Source organism: Artemia franciscana, unplaced genomic scaffold (assembly GCF_032884065.1).
Source record: "Artemia franciscana unplaced genomic scaffold, ASM3288406v1 Scaffold_2328, whole genome shotgun sequence".
Classification (NCBI taxonomy): Eukaryota; Metazoa; Arthropoda; class Branchiopoda; order Anostraca; family Artemiidae; genus Artemia; species Artemia franciscana.
In genome coordinates, this window is record NW_027063242.1 from 25,088 (window position 1) to 40,202 (window position 15,115).

The 15,115-nt window shown below is 33.6% G+C and overlaps 1 long non-coding RNA gene across 2 annotated transcripts in view; it reads left to right on the forward strand.

The window, feature by feature from the left end:
* LOC136042884 (uncharacterized) overlaps nucleotides 1–7,473 on the forward strand; it is a 31,793-nt gene extending 24,320 nt beyond the window's left edge. For both annotated transcript variants that reach the window (XR_010621472.1, XR_010621473.1), the window contains exon 4: nucleotides 5,869–7,473. This is a non-coding gene — a long non-coding RNA (uncharacterized LOC136042884). The remainder of the gene's footprint in view (nucleotides 1–5,868) is intronic.
* Nucleotides 7,474–15,115: the final 7,642 nt, after the last annotated feature.

The window sequence follows — 15,115 nt, forward strand, 5'->3', positions numbered from 1 at the left end:
AAAATACCATAGGTGACACTAATTATTACGAATTTACCTCATTATTTTACGTTATCGTTTGTACCCGATTGCGTAAACACTTAATTCTGTCAGAATTAAAGAGATCGAATACAATGTGCACCAATGTGCACAAATTTCTAGCCCAAAGTGAACAGATTCTTACTTACAGGTCCCTTTCCCATAATAGGCATCAAGTTCAACGAAAACAAATAAATGGGTACACCATCTAGTATAGTTGCAAACCCCTCATCGCTGAAGTTGACTGTAGCCTAACAGCAGATTATTACCTACAAGTCCCCTACATGTCTTACCACTGGAACCAAATTGGTTTTACCATCCAATACACTGGAAGTAAATAATAAACACACCAACTAGCAAAAGTTGCTAGCCCCTCTTTGCCGAAGGTGATTATTACCTATCAGCCGCCTGTTGGTGACGAGTCCTCTATATGTCTCACAATTTGTATCGGCCTAGATTTCGTTTCAATTTCTACCTTACTACTGAAGCTGTCAACCCCTTAAAACTTTCAAACTGGTGTACCTCATGAAGGAATGTTTGTACCAAAAAATGAATGCCATATACTTTGATCAGTTCATCAAGAGCTATCGATTGCCGTCGAAAAAATATTCGATCTGTCTTAGTTCAAAAGTTGATTTTTTTTTTTGCCGTAGGCCAACTTTCTAACGTCAACTCAACTTAGACTTAACTTTCAACTTTTCTCAACTTAGAAAGGAGATAAGGATAAACTGCAATTTCTTTAGCAATGAGAGAACTTTTAAAGTTTATTAGGCACATCTGATAACATTTCTCTACGCCAATCCCAAGTCCAAAAAAAACGAATGATAAACTCAGCTGAAATCACGACCAGAAATGGGTAAAAATAATCGATGGCAGCACTTTCGGACCCGTTTGAAAATGCCACATTTTAACTTCTGTAAATTTTTCTATTTATCACTCAAAGAAGATATATTGGCTGTGGGGCCGGGTAACTGCAGCATATATTTAACACTTATAGATTTTAGTCAATCTTCAATTTGAAAGTGGTGCCTGCCTGCTTGCCTGCTAGAACAGAGCTTTTCACTTGAAAGCAGAAACATGCTTTGATGAATCGAAAGCTTGGCTGTACAACTTCAGATATTCCTCTCTGGCATAGACTATATAACTCTACTTTACTTCGCACACCATAAGCTCTGGCTCGTGGAGAAGCAAAAACCATCCATTTTGGCCCTAGGCGAGAGTTCTATAGAGCTTCCCAAAATGTAATGTCATATTCATCATTCTGGCCTGAGGTCCACACTTTCCGTAAAAACCGCACAGGTTAGACTCTTACCAGTTTCCAGGAATAAGCTGAGATCGGCGGCATAGGAAAAAAAAAAGAAAACCGGGACAGAACCAAAGTGTTGCTCTCGCAACACAGTCACACTGTCTGATTCAGCGTATCAGACACCCTTAATGCATAGGTTTCAAGCTCCTGTTTCAAAAATGTGGAACTTTGTATTTTTGGCAGAAGAAAATCACGGATGCGTGTTTAGTTTTTTTTGGGGGGTTTGTTTGTTTTCCCCTGGGGTAATCGTATTCACCCAGTGGTCCTAAAATATTGGAAGAGGGCTCATTCGAGCGAATGTTGAACGTTCTAGTACCCTTTTCAAGTGAGCAAATGAATTGAAGGGCGACTAGCCCATCTCCCCGCTACTTGTTCCCAAAATCGTCGTAAAAAATTTTGAGATAGTCATAATATTTACTTATTGTTTACGCATAGTATTTGTTGTTGCTCCTTACTTTCAGTGGAAAAAACTTTTTTTTTTCATTTGATTTTTACCATAAAATGCACTTCATTGGCTATCCCATAAAAAATCATAAATTAAAGTTTAGATTTTAAAAAAGCCTAGTTTTTCAATCATAATTATGATGCGTTTTATTCATTGTTTAAGCCTTTTTTATTTTTTCATTTCCCTTTAAAACTATTAGTTTATTTTAAGAAATGTCTTGGTATTTTAAAAGTAAATAATGGTGAGATAATAATAACTTCAGACTCCCCTGTTCCTCAACCTAAATTCGTCTTACAATTTCCATCATATCTTTATTATAGCACTTTTGTCTGTTGCTATTTTTCACACCTTGTCTAAGCCAAAAAAATAATATGCAACCAAATGAATAAATTAGTTTTATCCTAAACAATACAGATTTAAATAATAAATCTTATTAAGCATATGAAATTACAAATTTGAGATTTATATTTTCATGTTTATAATGGTCTAATAATTTCTGATGAGGTGAGAAAACGCTTCTTGTTTGTTTTTGTAGTTATATTTTATTTTCTGTTAGGTGTCATAAGACTACTATTGCCCCAAGGCTAACTAAATTAGCAGCAAACAAGTTTCATCTTCCTCAATGAGACGATTTTGCATATTTGAACTGTTTTGCATTATTTTTCTATTCTAAGCTCGACAGCTAGTTTAAAGATTTTGTCGAAAAACAAATCTCATTGTAGATAATTTTGTCACTTTGTTATACTTTATAATAAAAATTGTTTCAGTAATAGCATCAGTTTTTCTAATTTCTTCCTTTCTTTAGTATGATTTACGAAAAAGTTAGATTTATTATTTTTTACTCTTTTCTGTTTATTTGCTATTAAAATTTGAAAATAAATAATCCGCAGAGGGGCCCTGAGTTATATTTTTTCATGAAAAGGGGTGGTTGAAGAAGTAAATTTGGGAAGGACTATGTTAGTTAAAGAAAAAATGCGGCACAGATGGGTCTATTTTTTGGAGAAATATCTCCATCATCCTTGATCAAGGTTAAGGCAAAACGAAAAGACTACTTATAAAAAATAAGTATTTTGATGAAACTCGTATGATGTTGATTTTTTTTAGCTAGATAGCGTTGCTTATCGCTCTCATTTTCTCTTACCATTTCCTCTTTTGGTCACGGAGAAATTCTCTTAGACGTCAACTTTGACGTTTTATTCATGTAATATGGTATAGGAAAATATTATTATGTAATGAGGTATAGGATTCGTCATCTTCCAGAACTGGATGTTCTTATTTTTCCTATTTCTGTTTCTTCTATTCCTTATTTCTATTTCCTATTTAAGAAATAAGGGTTATTCCTTATTTCAACAAGGGAAATACTTTTCAACAAGGCATCATGGGGCAGCAATTTTTTGGGATGGATAGTAGCTGTTTTTGCCCTATACACTGGGTGGGGTTAAAGGATCGATAGGTTTTAAATGTTGGGATCGATCAGGGAGTGGGGTCTTCCCTTGTTGCTTGAGTTTTTTTATTATTGTATAAACTTAATGAAGTGAATTCTTTTGTTTATTTGTTTAAATTTTGTGTTATTTAGCCCCCCTACTATGGGTCATGGAGCCTATAGTGCTATTGTAATTATTTGTTGTAATAAAGAAAGGAACTGAACTGAATTACAAATATTATCTTTTGTACTTATTACAAAATTTAATATAAAATAACAGTGAAATTTTGCTCTTAATAGATTTAAAACATTATTTTTTTAGGGGCACATTATAATATTATTTCATTTTGCTTTGTTGTCAAAGTTTGGTAGTTTGATAAAGTGGTTTTATCAACCAAAATATTTTCAGTTCTGTGAGAAAAGGGTACAGCATAGTTGTCTACCCCCTCCCAATGTTTTATATAATAAATTTTGCCCCACCTAGGTTTTTGATAATATATTTTACCTCCTCCCTTCTATTTGCATGATTTGACACCCTAGCTACTCACAAGAAATTTTTGAACGTCTTTTATGGTGAGTGAATAATTTGGAAATTTGGCTTATTTTACTTAGACTTTCAACACTTTTCACTTTCTTTTTTTTTAATACCTATTTTCATTTTTTTTTTCAAACGGTATTCTTTTGAAACGACAATAAATGATTACTTGGGTAAAAGTTGGTTGGGAGCATCTAGATAAGTAATCTTTGAATATCTATACACTCTAGCATATATAGCATCTGTGATAATGTAGCTTAACAGAAACTTAACAGCTTAATAACAGCTTAACAGAAACAGAGATTTTGTACAATAGAAGGAAACCTCTTAAGAACCCTCTTTCCAATTAACGTTTTGACGCACCTGTATCAAGTAAACACGGTATGTTTTGGAAACACTCAATTTTAAAGCAGCGTAAAATCGGTAAATCATTATTATCATTAATCATTATTAAATCATTATCATTAACCATTATAGTAAATCATTATTTAAATTTGTACCACTCAGTTTTCCGAACTGGTGTCTCGTTTTATATGCTGGCCCTTCCTTATGTTCTGGCTCTATGCCAAAAATTGTCGCATGGTGATTTGCTTTGCTACAATAATGCCAACGAAATCTTTTCTATATTGTCCGTTAGTCTTCTGACCTCTACGGAGTGTATAATTACTTTTATATGTCTTTTACCTATCATTATTGATTATCATACTGTCCGTGGTGGTGGACACCCATATTTTCTATAGTTCCATGCCGCTAAGGACTCAAGGTCGTGGAATCGGTCGGCCATTTCCTCGGGGATGACCCTTGGCCCCCTTCGTGCCTCTTAGGTTCACGATCTGTCTCCCCAAATTTGAGACGTTTTTGCCCTCTTCCATGGTTAAAGTAATATATGTTTACTGTGTTATTTATTGACATCTGATGAAATGTTTGTCATAACTTCATCAATTTTCGCTTCCGTTTCTGCTAAACTTATAGCCTCTTTGGGATTTTCAGGCTAACGTGATAATATTAGTCTTAGCAGTTTTTTTGGTATCCCTGGTGTAAAAGTTTGCACTTATACTTTTTGTAGTGTTTCGTCACTTCCGCTTTTGCCTAACTATAAGCTTACAGGCCGACAAATCTTGTGTGCATACTCCTGAATACTAGTTGAGTTGTAAAAGTAACTACCTCCGCCCTTAGCCTCTCAGAAACACTTATCTATGAACCTTTCAAACAGATCGTGGTAACGAACTGTAGTAAGGAGCGACCCGGCTCAATAGTAAGCAAAACTTAAAAAAATGGAATTTTGATATCAATAGCTTCATCAAAAGAACTGCATTTTAATGCTGATTTTAAATATATAAATTTAATCAAGATTAGTCTTACCCATCATAAGTTACGAGCCTGAGAAAATTTGCCTTATTTTAGAAAATAGGCAAAAAAAAACTCTAAAAGCTATAGAATCTTACCGAAAATCACACCACAAGATTCAGTGTATTAGAGAGCCCTATTGTAGAAGTTTCAAGCTCTTATCTACAAAAATGTAGAATTTTGTATTTTTTGCCAGAAGGCGGATCACGGATGCGTGTTTATTTGTTTGTTGATCCGTAAAAAAAAATCAGTAAAAACATTTAATCTTTCTACGGGAAATAAATCACATTTTTGTATATAAGAGTTTGAAACCTTTACAAGATGTGTTCTCTGATACCCTGGGTCTGATGGTGTGATTCTTATAAGGATCACATGATGCTTTAAGGTTGTTTCCCTCCTTGTTCGAAATCAGGCAAATTTTCTAAGGTTTCAAGTAGGCATCCTTTCCATTTTTGTCGTGATTGACATTCTATGTGGTTGATTGAAATTGTATCTGTAGTTACTAATCTATCTGGCTATGGCTTGTAAGGCGTTTTTTCAGTTAAAACTATATTTTTAGAATAACAAAATAAAACACATCATAAGCATAAAAGCGAGGACATCTTAGCAGTACTAAAAACGAAGGATGGCCAAAATGAGCTTCTTTTCTAGGTTGAATTTTAGAGCTGAGAAGTAATTCCTACTGAACTCTGTGGAATCGAGATAATTTTTGATCCTACTTTGCTAAAATTCTTTTCTAGTCTTTCACCGTCCAAGCGAATGACTAATGACATTTTTTTTTTTTTTTTTTGCAGATCAAATGTCCTCCATTCTTGTTTAGTATCAACCAATGATCCTCTAGTGAGGACATCATAGTAGAACTAAAAACGAAGGATGGCTAAAACAAACGCAGATTTTAAGTTTGTCCTCTATATATAGGGTCGGTTTTAAGTTTTAGAGCTGTTCTTTTTTTCTTTTTTATCACTTCTTTCCTTGTCTTTTATGTCCAATCGATTGACGTCCTTTTCCTTTTCTATGTTGAATTTTAGAGCTGACCAGTAATTTATAACGAACTCTGTGGAAAACTGTTTGCTGTTGCCGTCTTTTTGTGTAATGGCGTTTATTTTTACATAAAAAGTCGTTGCAACATAACAGGCATCAAGTAATTGTAAAATTCAAATAAAAATCAAGGGTTTTCAATCTTAAATTCATTAAATTATCCGTAAAATTATTGTTTTTGCTCCTTTCTCTCCCCTTCTCAAATTTTTAAAGAAATAGAACTCCTTACATTTTTGGAATAGATTATCTTTTTTGCTCTCCCCTCACTAAAAGAATTTACTGCTCATCCAAGCTCTTTTACTCCTTTATGACCTGTTTGCTCCTTTTGATCCTAATATGGCCTGTATGTTCCTTTTGCTCCTTGTATGGCCTGTATGCTCCTTTTGTTCATTGTATGGCCTTCCTAAGCTAAGAAACCGCTTTTAGATTCAACGAACAGTAAAAATAAAGAATCCAGGACATTTTATTTTTCCTTTATTTTAATAATAATTGAAAAACTTGTTTAAGTAGAACTTTATTATATCGTTTTCTTATAGCTTATCATATACTTACTACTTCACGTTCTTAGAGTTAGGTTTTATAGAAGAGACCTAGATAAAAATATTGAATAAATTGGAAGGACAATCTTGCTCATAATCCTAATCCTAGAATTCGTCATTGTTTTTTACCTTAGAAAAAGAAGTGTAGTATCTTTGCACTCTTTAATCTATACTGCTAAATTAATAGATTAATAATTATAAAATAAATAAATAGTCTCTTACTTCAAATATAATTATAGTGCAGTTAATTGGCAAATCGATTCTTTCAGTTTGATTACTTACAGGAGTGCATTTATGCTCGTAATTTTTAAAATTGTGTCTTCTTTATGCTGAAAAGAAAGCATAATTTTAATTTGATTGATTTTTTCTTTTTGAAATAGCATCGTATTTGTGTAAACAGTGCTTTTATGTTGGTGATAGAATCGGGTAGACGGAGACGTGTTCAAAGCTGGAATACTTGTTGTTTTTTTATGGGTATCTCTAAGTTCTGTTTTGAAGGCCAGAGCAAATTTCCAAGATAGAAACGCTAATGAAAATACTATAGAAGAACCTCAACTATGCTACAAAAGAACTCTACAGAATTTTAATGAAAAACTAGGGGTGTCCTGCACAAGTATTCTTAAATATTGCCGAAAATCATCATTGAAAGAGGGTTTTTTATAGATAGGTATATTATTCAAAAAAAAAAATTACTCTACTTCTTGTCTAATTCTTTTTTTTTCTTTTATCCTGTGATGATTGTTCTATTCTGAGATAATATAAATGTAAATCCCTTCTTTGTTTCCTCTTTCTTCTCTTTTATGGAAAATAAATTTGTTGCCACAATATATTTCTTACAGCTATGCAACATTTTTGTTCACTATTATAGCTTTTCTAACCTATATATACTCAAAAAATTCCAATAAATAAAATCGGATAGCAACAATAAATCCATTGCTGTGATATCTTAGATTGTAATTTCAATGATTTTTTTCACTTTATCTATGCCACCCATAATTGTAATGATTGTCACTTGTAGACAAAAATTTTTTGACTTTCACACCATCTCTTAGTAACAGCTCCAGCGATTGAGCATAAGCAAAACTTTGCTTTAAAGCACGAGAGTTCCTGAACCTCACAGTCTCTTCGACTCTTGGCCATTCTTTAAAAAGAAAAACATCAAAGTAAGTGTCGAAATAGACAGCAAGCAAAACTACTTTCAAGGGGTGACTTTTGTTGTAGCGTTTTCCAATATGTTCTGTAGGACATTACAGAGACATTTGGAGACGGTTTTATCCTGCTTAATCACTAATTTTTCCCGATTTGCCTAAACACTAGTCATTGAATCATGACCAGAAAGGCTATCAAGTAACTTATTACACCTTGCTGGATTTTTCACTTCAGCAGGTAACTTGTTTATTGCAACAGTAACGCCATCAGAGACTATAGAATTCACCATCGCAGCTGATGAAAGCTTAGGAAAGTATTCAATGTAACAAGCCAACTGAGTCGAAACGACATAAAGAAGTTGCTCACACGTATTACCTTTAGATGAAAGGTGAGAGTAAGCCACTTCTGGAAAATAGGGTACCCATACTTTTGCTAAATTCTTACTTCACTTTGAAAATTTCAGTGCTATCAAAAGAGGCCGAATCATAACGTATAATGTCATCTTTATTAATTCCCGTGTTAAAACTCCTTTGAACAAAATTCAGCAATGGGGAAACTATTAGTTTATCTTGATTGTCCGTTTCTTGCATAGCTAATCGGTTATTATTGGCTGGTGGGTTATTATAGATAGTCTTCAAGGGTAGAAAAGCTTCCACCCCCTGGATATAAGTTTGGTGGCACGTCTTTCAAAACTGTTGTATGCTTTTTTTAATAAAGGGAGGATATAAAAATTATATCTTCGAGCTTAAAACCAACAAGTCCATCACACGGAAGGCTTATAGCTTTTGGAGATCGATTTGTAAAGGTTATACTTAACTAGCAACAGATTTCTTAGCATGGGTGCTGAAATTTAGTTCACTGTGAATAAAAAATTTCACTCGTTATTTACAAAGAGGATTGGATGGCTTCAAAGAAAATAGAATTGACAAGGATTCATTTTGCTGATATGAATGAATTGACAATTCTTTATATTTAAGTCAACAAGCGATGCCTTATTTAATCTACCAACTAAAGGCAAGCCGATACATCAATTAAGACAGGGCTTAAGTGTGATATTTACGATACTCAGGGAACATATTCATAGACAGAAAACGTTGCAACGCTGGTCGGTTATTCCCTCTATCACCATCATCAAGCTATCCGACATTTTGTCTGCACTTGGGCTGACGTTTCAGCCAGCCCTTTGGCTGGCTGAGAACTAGTACAAATCAATAAAATTGGTAAGTATAAAGTTTTTTGTAACTTCTATAGATGTATAGTCGACTTGTTCTAATGGAAAACTAGGCTAACAGAAGCTGCAGGCCTTTGGTGTGTATGATTAGCCTATATTAACAGAGGTCAGACTCCACCCAATTAATGTGCAAATATATACCCTGCGTTTCGTACTGAATCCAAATTTATTGTTTTCGATCAAGTAAAATAGAAGGCTTTTAACATTTTGTTTTAAGTGCTTGATATATCCTTGAAAATAATAAATTTCTCTTCAGTTTTTTGGTCCCTATATGGGTCAAATCATTGACATCAAACTTTCAAACTCATTGTTTATTATAGATTCATATTTAAGGTGTAATAAGTATCAAGGTAAAATTCTAGTTTAGTTATTTCTTGCTATCTTGGAAAGGGGTTAGGTTGGAAGGTAAAATTCTAGTTGATTGACTTCTTGCTATCTCAGAAAGGGTTTAGGTTAAGAAAATGAAACTTTCAGGGATGAATCTTCCAATTAAAGTATATCCTTGGAAAGTATTTTGAAGCAACTACCTCCACTCCTCTCTCTAGAGGGCCCTGACTTTTGATGACCTTTAAAAATATGTGTGCTATAAAATTGAAACCCTTCAAAATAGATCTTCTGCTTAATTGAAGTACAACAAAATTATTTTCAGCTTCATGACTTAGCTCAATTCTTTTTTGTAAGGTTTTAAAGATATGCAATTAAATTTCCTAAATTTTGAAAAAAAGAACATTGATATGGCTCAGAATTCTACTCAAATAACAGAATTGCATTTTCATAACTTAAGGCAGAGAAAAAGGAACTAGTAACTGAAAATTAAGGTAAAATGTTGTTTTGTCAAAATTTCAATTGGTATAGACCAGTCATGTTGGCAAATTTCAGGGCCCTCTAGAGGGAGAAGGAGTTGAGGTGGGTACTTTAGAATACCTTCCCAGGACATAATTTAGCCTGCAGACCTATCTCTGAAAGTTTCATTTTCCTAACCTAAACCTTTTCCAAGATAGCAAGAAGTCAATTAACTAGAGTTTTACCAAATGAAACTTTCAGGGATGGGTTTACAGGCCAAATTTTGTCCCAGGAAAGTATTTTGAAGTAGGCTACCTAACTCCACTCTTTCCCTCTAGAGGGTCCTAACCTTTGATGACCTTTAAAAATATAGCCTATGTGTTATAAAAGTGAAACCTTGCAAAATAGATCTTCTGCTTGAATGAAGTACAACAAAATTGTTTTCAGCTTCACATTGCTCAATCCCATTTATAAGGGTTTAAAGATATGCTAATACATTTCCTAAATTTTGAAAAAAATATTGATATGGCTCAGAATTCTACTGAAATAACAGAAATTGCATTTTCAGAACTAAAGGCAGAGAAAAAGCAACTGGTAGTTGAAAATTTAGGTACAAAATTTCAATAGGTATTGACCTGTCATTTAGGCAAATCTCAGTGTCTCTAGAGGGGGAAGGAGTAGATGTGGGTACTTTAAAATACCTTCCTTGGATATACTTTAGCCTGTAGACCCATACAGCAGAGGAGCCAATAAATTATATTTAAATGTTTTTGAGTAATTAGTATTTACTTTTCCTAGGGGGGACTGCAAACCCTGTTATTGGAATGACTATAAATATGTTATAACCCAGTTCTAAAGATGGTTTTTGGTCACATCCTACTTCCTCTTGTTTTGCCTTATGCTGCTTCTACAGAATTGCATATCATGTATCAGGGTAGGAGTCAATAACTATTTTGTCTTTTAGAGACAGGTCTCTAATGTCTTGCATCCTTTGTATTCATATGAATAGGATAATCATTTCTCAGTCTTCCCCTTTTTGTCAGGAAAATGGTTTGTGTTAGTGTTAAAATGTGTGCTGAAGAAGAGACATGCAGTATAACTTATAAAAATGGTTTTCAAAAATGGAAAGTAATGTATGATACTATTAGGCCTAAAAGGGAATAGAAATAAACTACTTTATGTTATATATTACAAGTAAAATGTTGTTTTACAAATCAGAGGTGTATTGCTTATTATTAAAAGATGCATTATAATAAGTCAACCTTTATATCAACATGACTAGTTCTTTATAATCTTGCTTCTCAGATTCTACCTCTCTAGGGTTGAAATTTGTTCCATCACCTAGTTAATAGGCAAATTAAATGTGTAATCTGTTTAATTTAATTTGCTGGCAAGAGGGGGTGAGGAACAGAAAGAAGATTTATTTTTAGCTTTAGCCAATCTATATTAATCCTGTCTTCCCCTATCTTAACAGTTTTAGCAAGTGAGCTGTGGAAGTACTAGTCACTGCCTTGGATTTGTTTTACATCTTTAAATTTCCTTGGCATAAAGTAAATATTTGATTATAAGTTGCTTCTGGCTGGCACAGCTATTATAATTTTACCCTTATGTGAAGATTTATAAACAAAATTTATTTGCATCTCTTTCAAAGATGCTGTCCATGCTATTGTTTCTATTTCATTAATTGAGCAATAATTGTGTACATAAAATTTTCTATATTTTTCATTTCTAAGAATTAGCTACAATATTTTTATGAAATATTAGATATGTTTGTGCATCTGATACAGTGTTTTTTCTATGCATGACTGTATTTTGTTTTCCTGAAAACTGGCATTTCTTGTTTAAATGCTCCTGTCTGTGGAGGAGCACTGTGTTGGCTAGGGCTATTCTGGTCCCCCTGGCCCTGGGGAACTGTCTTAACCCAGAAGTTTTATTTTTCTGATGTGCAAAGTAGTTTTAACAAAATGATTATCTCAAAATGTTTGTCAGATGGGTTTTTGAAAAAAGGGCACAAGGAGGGTAGATCTGATATATTTGGGGGGAAATAGCATGGTTAGGATGGCTAGTTGCCCTCCAATCACTTTTGACTCTTACTAGTGGCACTAGAACTCAATTTTCAATCAAATGAGCCCCCTGTGAATTTTATATAACAATCCCTTTTGTATGAAGTACCTCTGGGAGAAAAAATTGCAACCATATGACCTTTACCATAGGCAATGCTATAGCACTACCTCTCAAATACTCCTCCCAGTGGACTAGCATTGTTTATCTGGCAGACAAAGAATATGTCCAAGGTAATGGCATCCTCATTGCCTCACCACAGAGACAATTTTTTTGTTATGTGCAACTACAGATCTTGTCATTGCTGACATGATCTTGCCAGATGTTCCAGCAAAGACAGTTATTTTCAAACAGGGTTTCTCCTGTTCTACAATTAGCTTTATGCATTCTATTGATCAACTGAAAACAGAAAAAAAAAATTTTGCTCAGTAACAGTTGGGGCTTCAAGTTCTGTGAGTATACTGTTGATTTTCAGATTGGTTAAAATCTGTAATACTGCTTTGGCTTTGGCTATTCTGATGCATAGTTTTTTTTTTAGTCACAATGGGAAGCTACTGTACTTTCTAATTACTTGAAGTTTGTCATGTTTGTGCCTTTATCTCTTAATTGGATTCCCATGGGTGAATTTTCTTATTTATATAGTTTTAGACTTTGGAATGTAGATATGTAATCCAGATTGTTCTGCTTTCTTCCAGAGTTTGTTCAGAAAATTCTGACCTTTGGGGGGGGGGGTATGTGCAAACATAGTTGACAAAATTGACATCCTGGAGAAGCTTTCCTGCAATTCAGATTTGATTTTAATTCCCCTGACTTAGATGTTGTCTTTGACTAGGCTGAAGAGAATAGGTGACAATTCACAGTCTTGCTTTTTGTCAGTCATCACTTTGAGATATTGTGTGTTGCCGTCAGAAGTTTTTAACTCAGCACTTTGTCTTTTATTACATGGTAACTATTAGACAGGCTTGTTTTTTTGGGAATAATGACATTAATGTTTTGAAAAATATAGGCAATCCTTTTATTTAGTGTGATGATTGAACATTATTTTGAAATATATGACTATGTTTACATGTATGTAAAAATATTACACAGCACTTTGTCTCTTATTACATGGTAACTATTAGACAGGCTTGTTTTTTGGGAATAATGACATTAATGTTTTGAAAAATATAGACAATCCTTTTATTTTGTATGATGATTGAACATTATTTTGAAATATATGACTATGTTTGACAAAGTATCAGTAAGGGGCATTCTGTGTCAGTTCAACATATATATATACATGTATGTGCGATTATTAAATAAATGAACTTGAAAAAATGAACTTGAACCGGTGTCCATATGGTGCGGGTGTATTTGTTGGTACAGTTGATAGATGGTCAAACTGTTGCAGACCATAACTGAGATTATAAAAAATACTTAAAATTATCATCGCAGGCCATATCAGTCTACTGTAATTTTTGCCTTCTCCTTCCACTTGTTTGAAGAAGGGTGAAAACAATATAGGTATGGTGCGGGTGTATTTGTTGGCATAGTTGAAAGATGGTTAAACTGTTGCAGACCATAACTGAGATTACAAAAAATACTAAAATTATTATTGCAGGCCTTATCTGTCTACTGTAATTTTCTCCTTTTCCTCCTGCTTGTTTGAAGAAGGTTCAAAAGAAGATAGATGTGGTGCGGGTTCATTTGTTGGCACAGTTGAGAGATGGTCAAACTGTTGCAGACCATAACTAAGTTAATTAAGAAAACAAATATTTTTTTCTTTTAAAGTAATAGCTAACTTTCTGTTTATTATAGGTTTTTGTGGAAGAATTTAGGGCTCCTTCGCGTCTTTTGGTTCAAGCACTCTGTCTACAACGTCAATATATGAAAATTGCCAATCAGTCTTTTCCCAAGCTTGCTGGAAGGTTCATAGATTGTGCTAAAGACAAGAAACTTGCTCAGAAGATAAGTGGAGCTAAACAAAAACCAACCAAATCGGAACTAGGTTAGTTTGTTGTTGTTTTTTTTTTTTTCATATTTAATTATTTATCTTTTTCTCCTAATGACTCTTTGCTTTAGATTTCATGCCAAAGAGTTTTATTCTATGGTTACTCCTTCTGCACCTTACTTTTATATGGTCGTTTTTTGGAATTCTATTTTGACAAGAATTTAGTTTTGGACTAGGTTCTAAACAGAAATGTAGTATAAGCGCAACTAATTACATTTCAGTCCAAAGGCGAATTAAACAGATGTTGTACGTTTGTAAATGTGTTTTCTTTCTGAATTAACTTAATGTTTTGAACTGTGATATCACAAATAAAAATTGTGTATGCCTTTTGACATCAAACTGGCATGCATATCAACAGGATTTTGATTTGAGGAGGGGAGGGGTGAATGCGCAATTTTGAAAAAATACTAAAATTTTTACTAAAAAGTAAGAAATCGCAAGGGAATTTTTTTAGAATTTTGACAGTTTAAGGGACATTATTAGGACCCTCAAATACGAGCCTTTATTTCAGTCGGCCATATTTTACATGAAATTTTATTTCAAATGGTTTTGTTCATTGTCATTTCTACTTTGTTGCTTTTTACCGCAGGTTTTGATGCTTTTTAGTATTTATCAACTAATTTTGACCAATCTGAGTTCTCAGTAAATCAAAATTTTGCGTTTTTAATACAACTTCCGAACTGAAATGTGAAAACACAACTACTTAGCGATGTTTTAATTGTATTCAGCTTTCTTATTTTCACTTTATTGCAGCCAGCTTGCGAATAATAATTATTAGTTGAAAAATATTTTTATTTTGATCTCCCTGAACTTTAACGGTTTAATACCTGCACCATTTTAAAGACAATTAGCCGGGTAAAGACGAGGAAGCGAGAAAATATCTTTTAGAGCATAATTTTGAGCACGTTGCTGAGGAATCAGAACAGACTAATTATATTTTAGAAGGGGGTTCTGACACATATATAGTCAGGCAGTTGATGTTTGGATTCCGTCCTAAATCCGCATCCAAGAGCAGTCGAATTATTTCTACTATTTTCGTCTTGGTAGCATGGAAGTATTTGAAGCTTATCTATTAGTATTTAGGAAGGAAAAAGTCATGGACGAGCTTTTATTCTCACTAACAGTCAATTTCATTTGTCTTAGTTTAGATATTAAAGCACATAGATGGCAGCATTGTCATATTTGAGTGGCGAAGTCATATTCCAGATACAAGCTTTGGAATAAATAAGAGCCGTTTATGACTGAGCAAA